The sequence below is a fragment of the Loxodonta africana genome, chromosome 21, assembly GCF_030014295.1.
Source record: "Loxodonta africana isolate mLoxAfr1 chromosome 21, mLoxAfr1.hap2, whole genome shotgun sequence".
Classification (NCBI taxonomy): Eukaryota; Metazoa; Chordata; class Mammalia; order Proboscidea; family Elephantidae; genus Loxodonta; species Loxodonta africana.
The window spans coordinates 3,602,399-3,623,187 of record NC_087362.1 but is presented as its reverse complement, the minus strand read 5'-3'; positions in this window follow the sequence as shown (position 1 = coordinate 3,623,187).

The window sequence follows — 20,789 nt, the reverse complement described above, 5'->3', positions numbered from 1 at the left end:
ACTGTTGCAGAGCCTGCTCTTGTTTGGAGGCCCACTCAAAATTAGCAACTTTTCAAGTCACTTGATAAATAGGCTGGAGTAGCACACCTGAATGAGGACTATGTTGCATGCAAAATCCAAAGAGGCCCACTAGGCATTGTGCCTCCTTTTTAGTTGTGGGAGGGGCCAGATGCAATAACTTACCCTTCACTTTAGAAGAAATACCTTGACTTGCCCCACACCACTGGACCCCTAAAAATTTCACTAAGGTGGAAGGTGCCTGCCTTTTTATCGAGTTAATTTCCCTACACTGTGGCATGCAAATGTTTAACAAGTAAGTCCACAGTCATTGATACGTCTTCCTTACTAAGTCCAGTCAGCATAATGCCATCAATGTAATACACCAAAGTGATGTCTTGTGGAAGGGAAAGGTGATCAAGATCTCTGCAGACGAAATTATGACATAGGGCTGGAGAGTTGATATACCTTGAGGTAGGACAGTGAAGGTGTATTGCTGGTCTTGCCAACTGAAGACAAACTACTTCTGGTAGTACTTCAAAACAAGTATGGAGAAAAATCAATAGCTGCACACCGGGTACCGGGAGACATATCAATTGCTGCACACCGGGTACCGGGAGATATATCAATAGCTGCACACCAGGTACCAGGAGATGTATCGATTTTCTCAAGCATTGAAACCAAATCTGGAGCATCAGCTGCATTTGGACTCACACCTGGTTAAGTTCTTGATAACCCACTGTCATTCTCCAAGATCCGTCTGTTTTTTGCATGAGACAAATAGGCTAGTCAAATGGAATGTGGTGGGAATCACCACATCCTTCAAGTCCCTGTTCTGACAGTAATCTGTGTAATTCCTCAAGGAACACCGTATTGCTTTTTGTTTACTATTTTCCTAGGTAGGGGCAGTCCTAATGGCTTCCATTTGGCTTTTCCCACTATGATAGCCCTTATGCCACTTGTCAGGGATCCAATGTGAGGGTTCTGCCAGTTGTTGAGCAACTCTATTCCAATTATGCATTTGAGAACTGAGGAAATCACTACATGATGGGCTCAGGAACCCACTGTGAGGTGAACCTGAGCCATGTCTCAATTAATAACCTGACCTCCATACAACCACATTCTGACTGGTGGGCCAGAATGATTTTTGGATCTCCTGGAATTAGTGTCAGTTCAGAGCCAGTATCCAGTAATCCCTGAAAGTTTAATATTTCCTTTTCCCCAGTGAAGAGTCACTCTCATAAAAATCCATAGATTACTTTGGGGAACAGGATAACCGTATAAATTTTTGGCAGTCAGGTCCTTCCTTCAGAGGACCTGGCCTCCCCTTCATTCAAGAGGTTGTGGTCTGTAACTTGGCTCAAGCCTGGGAACAGACTGAGGGACCGTGACTCTCTATTCCGGCAATTCAAGTTAGACTGCTGTTCACTTGACCTAGAATTTTTCCACATGTACAGTTCAAGTAAATATTTAGTAGATTTTCCATCTATTTCACTCCTAGGGACACCATGACGAAGTAGTCAGCACCATAAGTCCATATGAATCAGACTATTCTGATTACTACTTTGATTTTGCTGTCCATTGTGGTAAACATGCCCACCTTGTCTTTGTCGATTGAGTGCCACTACTTGGCCCCTACCACCATGAGGTCCTATCAGCACCTTTGTAGTTAGACATCTTAATTTGGGTAGAGCAGCTCCCAGTGTCAAATCTGGCTTATATAAAATAGTAATCACAGAAATCTTCAAGGAGGCTGAGGCTTCCTTCACAAATTTGTTCCTCATCATTGTGGTAAAAGATGTGTCCTTGTGTGGCTCTATGGGTCTATCCTGATAAATCGACTCTAAAATACCAATCTCCCTAAGTTTTGAATGCCTCCTTCTACAGTGTACCAAGGCACGTCTGGTGCTTCAGCTTGATTTAGTGTAGGCCACCGTGTAATCCATGCTTCAGTGAACCAACCAAATAAACTATTACATCCTTTCCTAACTTCTCAAGCTGAAACACTGAATGAAAAATCTGTGCTTTTTGGGCCCATATCAATGAACTCAGACTGATTCAAGTTTATGTTCCTTGCACCATCATCCCACACCCTTAACAGCCATTCCCACACTTATTTCCCAGGTTTCTGTTTGTACATATTAGAAAAGTTAAGCAGTTCTTTTGGAGTGTAGGGTACCTCCTCCTGGGTCACACTTTGTACTTCACCTTTTACAGCTTGCTGAGACTTAAGTTTAGTTATAGATCTAGATGGTGCGAATGTGTTCTGAGAACATTCAGTAATGTTTTGTAAGACATCCGCCTCAAGTGGTGCCCCAGGCAATGACTCACACACCTCGCCAAACAATGACTCAGATGCTATCCCAGGCTTTTCAGGCACAGCTGGGTTAATCCCATCAGATGTGGGTGGAGGGGCTAATGGTTTTATTGTGGATGGTGGCTTAGCAGACAAGATGGAGTAATTGCCTCAGATGGGAGTGAGAATGCTGATTCTGTTGGCAGGAGTGATTCAATGGCATGTAGGGGCTCAGCTTCCTAATTATCTGCCCATATGTCCCCATCCCAAGTTTTAGAATTCCATTCCTTCCCAATCAATGCCCTCACTTTAACTTCAGACACTATCTGAGGTTGGGAATTCAACTGACATTGTAATTCAGCCACTCTTACAATAAGACACAGGGTTTGGTTTTGGCAATAGCAACTCTGTTACTACAAGAAATAAGGCTTTTTTTCAGCACACAAGTGTCATCTTTGAGGTCATTTATGTGGTGTTTGAGCTGTGACTCTGAAGCCCTGAGTCTTTCTTTTACCACTTTGTCTAACGATATAAGACCAACCAGCCAGCTTCCTTGTATTTCTCATTCTGACAAAATTTTAGAAAAGAATCAAACATGTGATCACCCAAAGCCTTGTCTCTCACCAATACTTGATCTATTGGTGTATTTCCACTGCCACTTCATACCATGGATTAGCAGTGCCCTCTTTACTACTGGAACCAGAGTCATCAACATTTTTAAAGCTAACCAGTCTTGAGAACCAGTTTAGAAAACTGATCCTTACAATTATGTTTCCCTACAACTACTCTCAGTAACCAATGTCTTCAGCTGTGTTCTCTAGAGAAGCAAAATCAGTGTAGCATATGCATATGTATATAGACAGAGATTTATATCAAGGAAATGGCTTACTTGGTTGTAGAGGCTGGCAAGTCCCAAGTCTGTGGGTCAGGCATCACCTGAAGGCCTCTCCTAACTCATGTAGCTGCGGAGGCTAACAAACGCAAGATCAGCAGGTCAGATACGAGGCTGATGGCTCATGGGCTATAGAGGCTGAAAAATCCAAGATCAAAGGTAAGAGTGCTAGTTCACAAGCTGTGGAAGCTGACAAATCCCAGGATTAGCAGGTATGTTGCTAGCTCAAGTCCCAAGAACCGGAGGTCAAATGATGATGAGCTGGATGCTGGATCCAGAGGGAGAGCTTTTCCAGAACATCTTTATTTACTGCAGACAGGCCATGCCTCCATGGAAAATCCATTTCAAATGATTGGTTGCTCATAGCAGCTCTCATCATGGAGATGATTGCATCATTACAAAGCTGCTAAAGTACATCATAACTGCCAAACCACTGAGAATCATGGCCCAGCCATGTTTATACACAACCTTAACTATCACAAATGGCGAACACAGTTGAAAAGTATCTTTTTTTAAAAGTTTTCAATAATCATATTTGTGGCGCCATTTGTATTTTTATTTTCAGACCTTTGTGTGTGTAATACAGGATAAAAAAATAAATAATTATGGGATTTGTCTAATTCTGTCATGTGCGGTATCTTAAAGAAGCAGAATTCTAGGTATAAAGAAAGAGGGATACAGTGTAAAAGAGAAGCTGTATAGAAGAAAGGAGGAGACAATGATATAATAGAGAAGTTAAGTAAAAGTTCTGTAGTCTAAAATTTTGGATGAAAATATAAATATGAATTCATAAAGTATTTTATCTTTAAATGTACTGTGTACTTCCTAGCTGTACCCGCTGGAAAGGACTAGAAACAATGATCAACCTAGAAGTACTGAGCATCTGTTAGCACACAGCTTGTAATCTTGAATACATTTTCTCACTAAAAGACACTAAGCCTTCTTGAAGAATTTGCCGATTCCAGCTCTGGGGCAAGAAAGGTGCAAAATTAGCCTGGAACATCTTATAATAGAAGATGGCAAAGAAGGTACCAAAAACCACAAAGGTCATGTGAACAGGATTTAAGAGCCACTGACTGAAGATTGGACAAATTGAACTTCAATAATGATAATCATTGCAATGGATTTAAACGCATAAAAATTATTTAAATCCATGAATTCCTAATGATATATTTTTAAAAAGCATTGGTCATCTTCAGAAAATGTTAAGGAACCAAATTAACTATCTTGAAAATTGATTTTAAAAAGGCAGGATGGAGGAGAGAATCTGTCTTTCTATGAAATGTACCACTGAAAATCCAAATATTAGATGAAGGAAAGTATCTATCAATATAAGTACTCCAACTAATAAATGAAAAAGAAAGGATAGACTTAGAATATCACTATTTTTGCAAACCCAATGAATGAATACACATAGGTGTGATGGTTAAGATTGTGTATCAACTTGGCTAGGCATGATTCTCAGTGTTTATATGTGATCACCCCCATGATGGGATCTGCTGTGAGTAGCCAATCAGTTGAAAGGGAGTTTCCTTGGGCGTGTGGCCTGCATCCAAATATAAGTGGATGTTCTGGCTTTTGTCTGCTCTGGATCCTGCAGCTGGCTCATGTTCATCTGACCTCTGGTTCTTGGGACTTGAGCTAGCAGCTTACCTACCAAACTTTGGATTCATCCATCTTCACAGCCTGTGAGCAAGAGCCCTGCTCTCAGACCTGCCAATCTTGGGTTCGCCAGCCCCTGTAGCTATGTGAATCAGGAGAAGCCTCTACCCTGATCCAGGAACTTAGGACATCCCAGCTTCTACTACCACGTGAGCCATTTCCTTGATATAAATCTCTCTATATATTTACACTTTACTTGTTTCGCTTCTCTGGAGAACCCACACTAAGACAATGGCTGCTAAGATCACAAAAAGTAAGACAACCTGACATTATGTGCTTCATATAATCTTGCCAAAATCATGATGGATATGGTGACTAAACTAGAAGGAACTCTAGAGCATAACAAAGACCACTTTTAGTCTTGCCAAAGGGGTTGAACCTGGGTATGATCAGGTCTCTGGATTAGCTGCCAATGGGCAGGAAATTCAAAAGACAGAGGAAGATGTTGAACTGCAGCAAGAGTATTAATCAGGAAAATAAAGACTATGGGAAACTGTACTGGTTAAAAACACAGAAAAGAAAGAGAGAAATCAGAGGAAATCCATGAGCAGGGAAATCCATAAGCAAAAAAAAAAAAAAAAAAGCTCTGAGTTAAAGAGGAGAGCAGAGGAAGTGTTGCCTGTTAGCAGTAGGAGCAGTAGAAGAGAAAGCAAGAGTAGGTGCATTACCGTAATTGCAGACAAGCACACAGCACTTCTAAGGAATTCATAGAATCTCGAGGTCACTAGAGCTACATGATATCCTGATGATGCTGGGATATCTCATGAGGCTTCTTCCATAATGGTTGAGACCATTAGTGTTGTTATTTCTTTATGTATCTTATAAAAATCAATTGGGGGTAAGAGGCTGCGTTTGCACAAATTGTTAACATGTTGGGCTGCTAACTGAAAGTTTGGCAGTTCAGTGCACCCAGAGACACCTTGGAAGAAAGGCTTGGCAACCTACTTATGAAAAATGAGTCATTAAAAATCCTACGGAACACTGTTCTACTCTGACACACATGGGGTCACCATGAGTTAGAATTGACTAGATGGCCGCTGGTATGTGTGTATGGATAAGTTAAGCACATCTCTGTCTCTGGCAACTTGAAAAAGCCTAACACACCAGTTGCTTTTAATTCCCTTCTCTGACACAAATTCCCATGAATCTGCCACTAAGACCACCACCAATGTCGGATTTAAGCCCATTATCCCAGAACTTGGTGAAATGCTATAATCTTTTTTTTAATATATGGCTTATAAGCCACTTCTTCCTTTCCATTCCAATGCCTCCCCGCCGCTCATGAGCTCTTTCCCTTCCATGTAAATTATTTAAAATGTCCATTTCATCACATCACTTTCCCACTCAGGATCTTCAGTGACACAGCTTACAGAGTAAAGCCCAACCGCCAAGCTTTTTCTATAGTATCTCGGCCTCTCACCATCTGACCTTAACCCAGCCCTCAGGACCTTTCTTACAGGAACCAGATGTAAAAATGGTTAAGACTGTCAGGGATGGAGTCGAACCTTCAGGACTCAATTCACAGATCTACTCTTGTAAATTGTGGCTAAGAGTGGGACTCAAAAGAAGAATAGGAAGAGTTCTGGCTGTTATTCAGAGCTCACCTCTGGGGCTTAAACATTCCTGGGAGGGAGTTAGCTGTCACAGAGCTTGGAGCTGAGGCTGATGGCCTCTTGGTGCCCAACCATCCTGGTACAGCACCATGGGCTCAGGAACAATATCTGACTGAACAAGTGACTATGAACTAAGATGACTACAGCTCAGTGGAACATAGCTGAGGCCTGTGCAGGGCTGGAATCTTCAAGAGAATAACTAGGGGGTTGGGCTGTAGAAGAAGACACTGAACTTCTGGCTAGTAAGGGCAAGAGAGGCCACAGCACTGCATTTAGACAATAAAATAGCCACAACCTATTGGTGCCCTGGAGAGGTGAATAGGGCCATGAGCGTAGCAATTGCACTACCTTGTGTTAGGACTTATCCTTTCATGTGTCTCTACTTCATTGGAAATACCTGGAGGATGCTGTGGTTAATTTGCTAGGCTTGTTCAATTCATCTATCCATCAATCAAGTAGTAGCAATGATTAGGAGACAAATAGTGATATTTGAGTATTTGGGATAAAAAACCTATCTAATATCATGATCAAGAATCAAAATGTTCTGTTTAGGAATTCAATCTTATTTTACCAAGTGATACAGAAGAGATCTTTCCTGTGAACTCCACAAAATATGCTGTATTTGTTTCAGAATCAGATGTGTGAAGCGAATCAATTCTAGTATCTTCTTTCACTCTCTACTGTCTGTAACCTGAGGCCTAATCCAGGGGAATTAATATGAGTTGGAATCCAGTCCAGCGGCAATGGGTTAAGGAAAGCCTTGGGCATCAGATAGCCTGGATTGGGCCTGTGTCTCAGAATCTGTTTGACCTCAGCCAGTTTCTTAGCTTCCTTGAACTTTTGTCTCCTTATCTATAAACAAGGACCCAGATTGTGCTTATCTGCTAGGTTAGTGGGAGAATTAAATGAGATAAGATACATCAAGTGCTTAAGAGAGCATCTGGCACTCAGTAAGTGCTCAATAAATGTTCCCTGTCCTCTCAGCTGCATCATCTTTTATGCTGGAAACCACATTAAGAGTGGAAATTTGAGGCTGTATTAAAATGTCACTATGAGTTGGAATCCACTTGATGGCAATGAGTTTGGTTTTGGGTTTTGGTATTAAACAGAATTAGCTTTAGGAAAAATTGTAGTCAATCATTTTTATTCTTTCAGGTAAAATAAGGAATTTCCAAAATAAATCTCTTTTACTTTTAGTCTAAAATTTATCCACTTTAAAAAAGAAAATGTTTCACAAGAAAGAAGGAGCTAAGATAGAATTATACCGAGCTAGTATTTTTTTTTTTTTTTAGTATTTACAAATTTTCTACAAATATTAATCTACACAATACGCAAGAAGTAAACCCACCATCTAAAAATTCCCTGGGCATACAAATATGCCTAGTAAGTTCATTCTAGAGAATTAAAGTGTAAACCCAACTGAGACATACTTTTAATTTTGCCCAAGGCACCAGATAAATATTTTAAGTACTAAAATCTGGCCTGAATAAAGGCAGAAATCATTTATTCTTTCATTTCACCTATAATATCTTAATAATTAAGTTCAGAAAAAAAAGAATCTTACGTTCATCTGACAGCATTAGCTTTGAGCTCAGTCCGTTGCCCCTCATAATGAAATTTCTTGACTCAAAATTTTAAATTACAATGAAAGATGAAGTAGAATGGAATGACAGTGAACAGAGAACTCCTGGCTCGCTTGCATCTTCACTATTAGGCAGAGTCCAACTCGAAAAGACCTGGAATTCAGAGCTAGCTATCACTCATCGCTTTGCCTACAGCAGTCTCTCTCTCTGCAACAGCGATGCCAAAGAAAAGGAACCCCCTCTATTCAACTTCAGAAAAATTCCTCCTTTTGAAGTCAAAGCCTGACTGTCAAGGCTCTTTTTAAACCATTATGGTTGGGCCATTATAATAATGGTTATACGAATACTGAGTGACAAATAACACTGGATCCAAATGGCTCCTTTCAAGCTTCCTGTAATGTCACTCACAAAACTAAGATGAACCCTTTCCTTCATAGATCGACACAGACATGCAAAAGACCTTTATTGTAACAGGTGTCCTTTATGTTTGCAGATATTGCACTTTGCATTGTTCTGGAAGCAGATCAGGTTTTTGAATGTAAATCGCGTCTCTCTTACACAATGCAGATAAAAGGAGATCTCATTGCAGCCCTTTGGCACCAGCCTGGGCTTGGACCAGGGAAGTGCTGGTAAATATTTTAAAATCTGTACGGTTTGCAATTTCTGTGGTATAAATCCACCAACCACAACTGATTCCAGCCTACCAGCCCACCAATGTGATGTCACTGAACGAGGAGTTGAGAAGAGAGGTGCACAGTCAGGCTCCCCAAATCCAGGTAAGCCCGCACAAGCCAGCCAAATCCTTCCTGAAACAGTGTGTAGTCCAGTGGGGAGCATGACTTCAGGCTTCACCAGACTTCACCAGAAAGCCAAGCGAAACCAGGTGCTTATTGCTTCTTTTGATTTTTTGTGATCCCCTTGGACAGGACAGGATCCAGTTGCCCCTCCTCTTCTTCAGTCCCATCTACCACCACTCCTTGCTGATTACTCATTTTCTGAGACCTGGAAAGTGACTGTCACACTTTTCTGTGAAAAGCCAGAGTTCTGAGAAAGGAGGAACCCTTTATCAGAGCCTTCCTAACAGATCACGAAGAGTCATTACTTTGGCTCTCCTTTTACACATTGGGCTACTTTCCAAGCCTTGATCTTACCTGGAAAACCGAACAGGTAATAATACTGTAGTTGTTTCTCCTCAGGACTCTCTGGCATATTTCTTATAGTGAGTCAGATTAATTTCTTCTGAGAATAGGATGTGTCCTGAATGGTATCCAGAGCTCAACTCTGGGCCCTAAGCACTCCTGGGAGAGAGCTAGCTGTCACAGAGCTTGGAGCTGAGGCTGATGGCCTCTTGGTGCCCAGGATAGCACCATGCACTCAGGAACAGTATCTGACCCTGAACAATTGAATATGAACCAAGATGACTACTACTCAGTGCGGCACAGTTGAGGGCTGTGCAGGGGCCCAGGCCTTCAAGAAAATAGCTAGGAGATGGGCTAGTTATTCTCTAGGAAAATGGTACTCAACTTTAGAGCTCATAAGACCCACATGGGAGCTTACTAATGGTGCAAGTTCCCAATCCTCCCTCAACTTCTGCTTCAGTAAGTTTGGATGGCACTGGGAAGCTGCATTTTAAAGCATCATCCCAGGGAGTTGTGATACTGGAGGTTGAATCTAGGTCCACTCTTTCAGAGACTCTTCCAAAGAGTAGCCACCACCTTCACTCAGGAGTCAGATTTCTGGCTTCAGAGAAAGCACCTTGGGCTTCAAGGACAAATTGCCCATAGCTAAACATTTTGCTCGATGCTGGTGGGAGTTTCGCTCAGATTTCATTTCTTCAGTAGAGTGTCAATCCATGCACAAAGACCTAAAATAGGTCTTTTAAACTCTTTAGCATTATTTAATAAAGATATCAAATTTCAGATCCAAATATGAGTAACTTTGAAGTTTGGCACATATTAAGTTCTATGTAAGGGTATCAGTGTTAGTAATACCATCAGTGTCACTATTGGCATTGGCTGTAGAAAACTACTAGAATTGGCCTGCTACATGGAGAATTAAAGCCAGAATCACACTCCAGTGTGTGTCGTCTTGGCTGGGCCATGATTCTCATTGGCTTGAAAGTTATGCCATGATGTATTTTGGCAGTTATGTAAAGATGTAGTCACCCTCCATATTATGATATAATGTAGTCACCTCAATGAATGTGATCTGATGTGATGAGCCAATCATGTATAAGAGGAGTTTCCTCAGGGGTATGGCCTGCATCCAATATATACGGACATTCTGGCAAAGCTTGCTGGCTTTATCTCACTCTGGACCGCATATCTGGCTCATCATCATCTGACCTCTGGTTCTTGGGACTTGAGCCAGTGGCCTGCCGTATTGGCTGCCAATCTTGGGATTCATTGGCCTCCACAGCCTGTGAGCCAGCAGCCTGCCATCTGACCTGCTGATCTTGAGTTTGTCAGTTCCTGCAGCTACGCAGGTCAGGAAAGTCCTCTAGCCTGATGCCTGACCCACGAACTTGGGACTTGCCAGCCTGTACAACCACATGAGACACTTCCTTGAGATAAATCTCTCTCTATGTGTGTGTGTGTGTGTGTGCGTGTGTATGCTTCACTGGTCTTGCTTCTCTAGAGAACCCAGCCTAAGACAAACATCAAGGGCGAGATAATATCTTAGGATAAAAACCAGAGTGGGGAAGAAGAGGTGCAAGTGGAGGACCCAGCTACAACACAGCTGCAAGGATTAAGCTGAAATTTGCTCATGTAGAATGGAGATTCAGACCTCCCTTCTTATCTCATCTCAAACTCTGGTCCCACTCCACGTAATTTGTGGTTGTCTAGAATATATTCTACTGTATGGACCTTTGCTTATATTTAACTATAGTTAGTGACATTGCCCCTTTGGAGTGACAGAGCTTGTTATTCCAGTGAAGGATAAATCCATCCATGAAGCCAGCAAAGTCACAGCCTTTTAAAGAAGGGCAGACACTTAAAAAGAGTCTCCTTTTTCTCTGTTAATGACATTTTCTGAGTGAGTTGAAGAAAATCTGATAGGAAGTTTCTTGATTCATTAAGTAGGCTTAGATTTTTTCCTTATGATGCTTAACTTCAGGAGACAAGTTCAGTCAGAGCCACTATAACTAAAGGACTTGTTTCCAAATAGCTTCACCGCTCTTAGGATATTTAAATCATTGCTTTACCCATTTTTTAGATAGGTAAGTGCAATACAATGAAGAGCTTAGTATTTTCAAGGAGCATAAATCAGGATTCTTAAAATCACTTTAACTTTGTTTTGACATTTTCTGTACTTTATCACAGAGAAGCACCTAATACACACTACTGATAAAACAAGTGACATAACATTTTATGCCCTGTGTTAACCCCTGCGATATCCTGAATCTCCGTTTAGACCTGCCAGCTTATTCCCCAGTTTGCAGCACCACCACTACCTAAGCCCTCGGCCACCCACACCTTACTCATGGCTCACAGCTATCTATGTTTATACAGGAAATTATAGACAATATTTTATCTGCTGCCAAAATACACACAATTGGGGCAATTCTCATTTAGATTTTTTAAACATCTGTGTTTCGAAATTTTAATGATGTCGTAGTTATCTAGTGCTGCTATAACAGAAATACCACAAGTGGATGGCTTTAAAAAAGAGATATTTATTCTTCCACAGTATAGGAGGCTAGAAGTCCGAATTCAGGGCACCAGCTCCAGGGGAAGGCTTTCTCTCTCTGTCCGCTCTGGGGGAAGGTCCTTGTCATCAATATTCCCCTGGTCTAGGAACATCCCAGCACAGCGACTCCGGGTCCTAAGGAAGGGCTTTGTTCTCAGTTCTGCTTTCTTGGTGGTAGGAGGTTCCTCCGTCTCTCTGCTTGCTTCTATTGTATCTCAAAAGAGATTGACTCAAGATACAACCTAATCTTGTAGATTCAGTCCTGCCTCATTACCATAGCTGCATCTAATCCTGCCTCATTAACATCATAGAGGTAGGGATTTACAAAACATAGGAAAATCACATCAGATGACAAAATGGTCACACAACACTGGGAATCATGGCCTAGCCGAGCTGACACGCAGATGGTAAGCCTCCAATATGAAGACTTTGGAAATATGGGATTCTTTATAGGGTCGCTATGAGTCAGAATTGACTCAATAGCAACAAGTTTTTTTGATTTCCTTTGATTTGCGGAAGCTATGAGGTCAAGGCAACCAAATCAGGATCACCGTTTCCTCTATATAAAGATTACTGTTGTTATTTTGTGCCATCAATTTGATTTGAACTCACAGCTACCCTATAGGACAGAGTAGAAATGTCCCATATGGTTTTCTAGGCTGTACTCTCTTCAGGAGAAGATCACCAGGTCTTTTCTCCCACATTGTTGCTGGTGGGTTCCAACTGCCAACCTTTTGGTTAGCAGCCAAGCTTTTAACTATTGTGCCACCAGGGCTCCATGCTATATAAAGGTGGAGTAGAGAAATATAAGATGGTCTTCTTGTAATAAATGCAAACAAGTTGATTCACAAGATAATACAATTGATTGATCTAACAAAAAACACATTAGCATGTACATTACTTAGGCATTTTGCACTGTCCTGGGAGCATGAAATGAGTATGACATATTCCCTCCCCTCCAAGAGCTTATAGGTTAATATGGAAGGGGTGGTGGAGTCATGGAAGCTAATAATTCTAAGTATATTGGACAACTGCTACATAAAGAAGGTTAAAGAGACAGATACATAGACCAATGAAACAGAATTGAGAATCCAGGCATAAATCTATCCACATATGAGCAGCCCAAAGTCAGTTAAATGGGGAAAAGACAGTCTCTTTAACAAATGGTGCTGGCATAACTGGATATCCAGCTGCAAAAAAATGAAACAAGACCCATACCTCACGCCATGCACAAAAACTAACTCAAAATGGACCAGAGACCTAAATATAAAATGTAAAACAATAAAGATCACGGAAGAAAAAATAGGGACAACACTGGGAGCTGTAATACATGGCATAAACAATATACAAAACATTGCTAACAATGCACAAATGCCAGAAGAGAAACTAGATAACTGGGAGCTCCTAAAAATCAAACACCGATGCTCATTCAAAGCCTTTGCCAAAAAAGTAAAAAGATTACCTACAGTCTGGGAAAAAGTGTTTAGCGATTGATATTGTCTGATCTTTAAAATCTACATGATATTACGAAAACTCAACAACAAAAAGAAAACTAACCCAATTAAAAACTAAAGAAGACGTTCAGGTAGCTAACAGACACATGAGGAAATGTTCACGATCATTAGCCATTAGAGAAATGCAAATCAAAACTGCAATGAGATTTCATCTCACTCCAACAAGGCTGGCATTAATCCAAAAAAGACAAAATAATAAATGTTGGAGAGTTTGTGGAGAGACTGGAACACTTAAACACTGCTGGTGGGAATGTAAAATGGTACAACCACTTTGGAAATAGATCTGGAGCTTCCTTAAAGAGCTAGAAATAGAACTACCATTGTTGTTGTTGTTGTTAGGTGCCCATGGAGTCAGTTCCGACTTATAGCGACCTTATGCACAACAGAACGAAACACTGCCTGGTCCTGCACCATCCTTACAATTGTTGCTATGCTTGAGCTCAATGTTGCAGACACCGTGTCAATCCACTTCATTGAGGGTCTTCCTCCTTTCTGCTGACCCTGTACTTTACCAAGCGTGTTGTCCTTCTCCAGGGACTGATCCCTCCTGACAACATGTTCAAAGTATGTAAGATGTTATCTCGCCATCCTTGCTTCTAAGGAGCATTCTGGTTGTACTTCGTCTAAGACAGACTTGTTCGTTCTTTTGGCAGTTCAATATTCTTCGCCAGCACCACAATTCAAAGGCATCAATTCTTCTTTGGTCTTCCTTATTCATTGTGAGCTTTCACATGCATATGATGCGATTGATAATACCATGGCTTGGATCAGGCGCACCTTAGTCTTCAAGGTGACATCCCTGCTTTTCAACACTTTGAAGAGGTCCTCTGCAGCAGATTTGCCCAATGCAATGTGTCTCTTGATTTCTTAACTGCTGCTGCCATGGGTTTTGATGGTGGATCCCAGTAAAATGAAATCCTTGACAACTTCAATTTTTTCTGTTTATCATGGTGTTGCTCATTGGTCCAGTTGTGAGAATTTTGTTTTCTTTACTTTGAGGTGCAAGCCACAGTGAAGGCTGTGGTCGTTGATCTTCATTAGTAAGTGCTTCAAGTCCTTTTCACTTTCAGCAAGCAAGGTAGTATCATCTGCATAACACAGGTTGTTAATAAGTCTTCCTCCAATCCTGATGCCCCATTCTTCTTCATATAGTCCAGCTTCTTGAATGATTTGCTCAGCATACAGACTGAATAGGTACGGTGAAAGGATACAACCCTGACACACACCTTTCCTGACTTTAGAATGAGAGCTCCAGAACATTTAATTGTCCTCATGAGGAACCTTCACATAGATCAAGAGGCAGTTGTTTGGAAAGGACAATGGGATACTGATTGGTTTAAAGTCAGGAAAGGTGTGCATCAGAGTTGTATCCTTTCATCATAGAACTACCATGCGATCCAGCAATCCCACTCCTTGGAATATATCCTGGAGAAATAAAAGCCTTTACAAGAAAAGATATATGCACACACATGTTCACTGCAGCACTGTTTACAATAAGAAAAAGATGGAAGCAACCAAGGTGCCCATCAACAGATGAATGGATAAATAAATTATGGTATATTCACAAGATGGAACATTAGGCATTGATAAAGAACGATGATAAATCCATGAAACACTTCATAACATGGAAGAATCTGGAAGGCATTATGCTGGGTGAAATTAGTCAGTTGCAAAAGGACAAATATTGTATAAGACCACTTTTATAAGAACCCAAGAAATAGTTTAAACACAGAAGAAAATATTCTCTGATGGTTACAAGAGCGGGAGGGAGGGGGGAGAGGGCAATTCACTAATTAGATAGTAGACAAGAACTATTTCAGGTGAAGGGAAAGACAACACACAATACAGGAGAAGTCGGCACAACTGGACTAAACCAAAGCAAAGAAGTTTCCTGAATAAACCAAGTGCTTCGAAGCCCAGAGTAGCAGGGGCAGGGGTTTGGGGACCATGGTTTCAGGGGACATCTAGGTCAATTGACATAATAAAATCTATTAAGAAAACATTCTGCATCCCACTTTGGTGAGTGGTGTCTGGGGTCCTAAATGCTAGCAAGTGGCCACCTAAGATGCATCAATTGGCCTCAACCCACCTGGAGCAATGGAGAATAAAGAACACCAAAGACACAAGGTAATTATAAGCCCAAGAGAGAGAAAGGGCTGCATAAATTAGACACTATATCAGCCTGAGACCAGAAGAACTAGATGGACCAGAAGAACAGAAGAACAGCTGCAACCGGTGACTGCCCTGACAGGGAACAAAACAGAGAATCCCTGATGGATCAGGAGAGCAGTGGGATGCAGACCTCAAATTCTCGCAAAAAGACCAGACTTAATGGTCTGACTGAGACTAGAAAGACCCCAGAGATCATGGTCCCTAGACCTTCTGGTAGCCCAAGACAGGAACCATTCCCAAAGCCAACTCTTCAGACAGGGATTGGACTGGACTATGGGATAGAAAATGATACTGGTGAGGAGTGAGCTTCTTGGCTTAAGTAGACACATGAGAATAGGTGGGCAGTTCCTGTCTGGAGGGGAGATGAGAAGGCAGAGGGGGACAGAAGCTGGCTGAATGGACACAGAAATAGAGGGTGGAGAGATGTGTACTATTTCATTAGGGGGAGAGCAACTAGGAGTATACGGCAAGGTGTATATAAACTTTGGTATGAGAGACTGACCTGATTTGTAAACTTTTGCTTAAACCACAACAAAAATTAAAAACTTAAAAAAAAAAATTTAAAAAGGAGGTTAAAGAGAAAACCAGGAGAGCATGGAGGGTGGAGATTGTTCACGAAACTCAAACATGATCTCTGAGGTCTTCCTGCTTATGCATCCTTAAGAGATTTTCACTGTTAATCACTTTGTTAACTAAGGAGTTTTGTACTCTGTTTTTATATTAGCATGATTAAATAAAAAATTCGTAATCCAGAAAAGCGGATTAATAATCATGTTTTACTTTTTCTTATACCAAAAGTGTTTTGTTGTCTACTAATACTTCTGAATCATTTGCCCGCCTATTATCAGAGCTTTGGAATCTGAGGTTGATTTACATAGCCAATATATTAGACCTCAATTCTATAAAATACCTATTTAGAAAATGTAATTTGGGTCATTATACCAACATTTTGATAAAGATGGATTTTATATCATTATTCCAGGTATTTGATTATGCTAAAATTTACAAAAAATTTCTAAGAATTAAACAATGTGGACAAAATAGTTTTAGATATTGACTCATTTTTACCTTGACAGAAAAGGAAATATTGTGCTTAACCTCACACACAATGAAAGCAACCAAATTAATTAAAATGTTGGAAAAGAGAACTAATATATTTCAACATAAAGATAAAGAAGGATATACTATTTCCTCCCGGATGTGTCTACAGCTATGCAGGCCAGAGCCAGTCCACATCTGCACCTCACAGCAGCCTTACTATATGACTGGAGTTGGGGCACCATATTGAGCTTTGGTTTTCACAATCTCCTTTTTTATGGATTAAATTGTGTCTTTCAAAAAGATACATTCGAGTCCTAACCCCTGTACCTATAAATATGACCCTGTTTGGAAATCATTTTCTTTTTTTGTGTTAATGAGGTCATGCTGGGTTAGGTTGGGCCCTGAGCCCTCCAAGTTGTAAAAAGAGCAGAGCAGGCACAGATGCGGGGGGGGGGGGGGGGTGGTGATCCATGTGATAATGTAGGCAGATGCAGCTACAGTCACAGGTACTAAATGCCATGGGTGGCCTGAGCCACTAGAAGCTGAAAGAGATGAAGAAGGACCTTCCCCTAGAGCCTACATCCTGAATTTGGACTTCTAGCTTCCTGAACTGTGAGAAAATTAATTTCTGTTCTTCAAAGCCAGCCACTTTCTGGTATTTTGTTATGGAAACTAAGACACCCTGTCTTAGTTATCCAGTGCTGCTGTAACAGAAATACCACAAGTGGATAGGTTTAACAAACAAAAGGTTATTCTCTCACACTCTACTAGGCTAGAAGTCTGAATTCAGGGTGCCAGCTCCAGGGGAAGAATTTCTCTGTGCGCTTTGAAGGACCGTCTGCATCATCAATCTTCCCCTAGTCTAGGAGCTTCTCCATGCTCGAACCTTGGGTCCAAAGGATGTGCTCTGCTCCTGGAGCTGCTTTCTTGGTGGTATGAGGTCCCACTCTCTGCTCACTTTCTCTTTTATATCTCAAAAGAGATTGGTTTAAGGCACAACCTAATCTTGTAGATTGAGTCCCGCCTCATTAACATAACTGCATCTAATCCTGCCTCATTAACATCATACAGGTAGGATTTACAACACACAGGAAAATCACATCAGATGGCAAAACGATGGACAATCACACAATACTGGGAATCATGGCCTAGCCAAATGGATACACATATTTGGGGGGGAACAGAATTCAATCCATGGTACAACCCTTGTCCTCCAGACCTTGCTACAGAGGGTGCACTATGAAATGTGTTGATGGTTTACAAAAAAAAGAAAAAAAGGAAAGGGAATTAAATTTAACAGCTCCCTCCCTCAAAGTAGCATGGGTAGACAAGGCTTAGAAATCACTGTAGTGGCCTTTTCAAGAACGGGGGTCAGCAAACTAAGGCCTGCATGCCAAATCCAGCCTGCCACCACTTTTTGTATAGCTCATGAGATAAGAATGGTTTCTACGTTTTTCAATGGTTGAAAACAAAAGAAGAATATTTTGTGACATTGGAAAATTACATGAAATGCAAATTTCAGTGTTCATAAATAAAAATATTTTGGAACACAGCCAGATTCATTTATTTGTATCTTGTCCATGACTGCTTTCAAGCTGCTACAGCAGTGCTGAATAGCTGTGACAGAAACCCGATGGCCTATGAACCCATAAAGTATTTACTATCTGGCCCTTTAGAGAAAAATTTTGCCAGTCCCCGTTCAAGAATACAGATATTTGAGCAGTTTTTTCAGGATCTTGAAAGCCTAATCCATAATTAAGGACTGGGGCTTTCAATTTTGGCAGGTGGATTTATGGTAATTGTAAGAAAAATCTTCCCATATGTGATGTTAGTATGATGCCTGACATGCTTTCATGCTAAAGTAGTGGAATTCTCTAAAGATGTTGGAAGATTGAATAGACATCCAGCAATTTGGCATAATTAGATTTAGACTTGCCTTAAGAGATGGGGCTGAACCCGAGGACCAAACAGATGGTCAAAACTATAGCAACTTTAAGATAATTATCATTTATTTAAAGTAAGTAACTTTTAGACCATGGTTTTGTAAAAATGTGCAATTTCAATACCATTTAACCAATGAAGAAGTAGAAGTTATATTATTGGAATACTGAATGCTTCTGGGTAATTTTTTGTAGACATCTTCTATTTTCTTAAATCTAAAGTAATCCGTGTCAACCAGTAACAGAATACGAACGGGCATGTACAGCTTACTCCTGGTGTCATATGAAAATCATGTAGGTTTCTGTTAACATTTTGGGGGGAAAAAAAAGACTTTAAATCTATATTTACAAATTCTCTTTTTTTAATTAGCATTCTTTCAGAGCCAATTCGATCTTATAGGTAAATCAGCATTTAGGAACTTTTATTGTTCAGGCAGTGATGCCAGCTTGTCTTCACACACTCTGTGGTGCCTGGATCCCAGAAACAATATACCATAATGGTCTTACTCACTGAGGCCTTTTAATTCATGGATCATAAGAACTCCTCTGGTGCCTTTTTGTCTACAATGACCTGGTCTTGAAAGCCAAGTGCAGAACACCTTTTTAAAGGGCATCTACTCGATTGAGTAAGGATGTTCACATTCAAGAAAATGGAGAGTGTTTACAGATGCACGCGCAACGAGAAAACAACACACTTTGAGACACAGGTTGAACTCCCTCCACTCTCCCCGAAATAACTGTTTCTATGGATCGGTGAAAAGGAGCTTTTCCTTATGTCTCTTATTTTTCTATTTTTACTGTCTAACAATTCTTTGGGATTCCCCCACTATCTCCAAAAGCCAGTTTCCCCATTTCAAGAAAGGCAGTTACAAGTATTCTTTTCCTTCTCTTGAAGGAAGATATCTTGGCCTAATTCAGAATAGGCCAGAGAATCAAAGTTCTCTTTTCTATAACAGAGTGCCTCAGAAAGACAGGACAGTAGAGAAAGGAAGGTTCTGTTAACAATCTGTTGTAATGAAGATAACATTTAATTCAGCTTATCTCCCAAAACCAAACCAAAAACCAAACCCACTGCCTTCAAGTCGATTCCAACTCATAGCGACCCTATACCCTGGTGTCGTAGTGGCTAAGTGCTGTGGCTGCTAACCAAGAGGTCAGCAGTTTGAATCACCAGGCGCTCCTTGGAAACTCTATGGGGGAGTTCTACTCTGTCCTATAGGGTGGCTATGAGATGAGCTTATCTCCCAGGGCATAAAAACCTGGCCTGTAGTACATATGCTCAGTCTAAAAGTTCTGGCTATAAAGATTTGAAAAATTTTATTTATGGGATACAAAGGCCATACATTTTTCTCTTTCTTCTATTTTTACATTAAAAAAAAAAAAAACAGTGACTGCATTTTTTGTTTCTTCCAAATGTTTTACTGTCTGTTGGTCTGACTGCAGAGAGAGTCTCCACCAACACCATCACCCCCGGATTAACTGCCTGGCCCTCTTTGGGGTACATTTCTCAGAGCCACATTGATGGGCTGGTCCCCCTTTCGTTTCCTCATCACCTAGTAGGGAACACAGATTTTTGCATACAACATTCATCTAACTAGGCTTTTCAGATCAAGAAAAAAAGCAGCATTGCTAATAGTGTTTTTAAATACAGTATTCTGACCCCCTAGTTTATAGGATTTCATTGGAGCTTCACAGAGAAAGTAATCAATGACTATTGACATCCACAGCACAAGAGGTGTTAAATTATAGTGTGCCTTCTATGTGTCTGAAAGGATTTTATTTCACTCTTTATTTAATGCAACTTTTCTAAGAAAAAAGAAAACAGTCTTCAAGTTCTGGTATCCATTTTCCTCAGGGTTCAGTCAATGCCAAATATAAAAACTGTGCAAATGCGAGCACCTTTGTTTACATGATCTTTTCATTTTTGCATTTATGCTAATCGCTATCCCAGAATCTCCTCTGTGTGATGCTCTTTGGGATTAGCTGTTAAGACCTAGGAGTTCGAGCTGGGTATTGATTCTTCCTGGCGTAAATGCTGTTCACACTTAGTAAAATGGTCAGTGTTATTGGTAGTTAAAGAATGGCTAGGAAGTCTGCTCCAATACTGACAGTCTGGGTGACGCACTCCTTAGACTTTGTTAATTCTGTATTTAATAATGTTATTATACACTTATTTGTCTTCCTCCTCTGTAGATTATAAAATGCATAATGATACTACTCGTGTTTAAAAATCTAACTGCAATTCTGAAGGTTAAGGCACATTTACACTTACAGAAAGCTGGCTTTTAAAGTGATTAAATAGCTTGCAAAATAGTGCAGTTTAATAAAGGGCAGTCAACTGTTTTATCTGGAAGTGACCTGCACTTCCAGAGACAATATTTGAAAAATC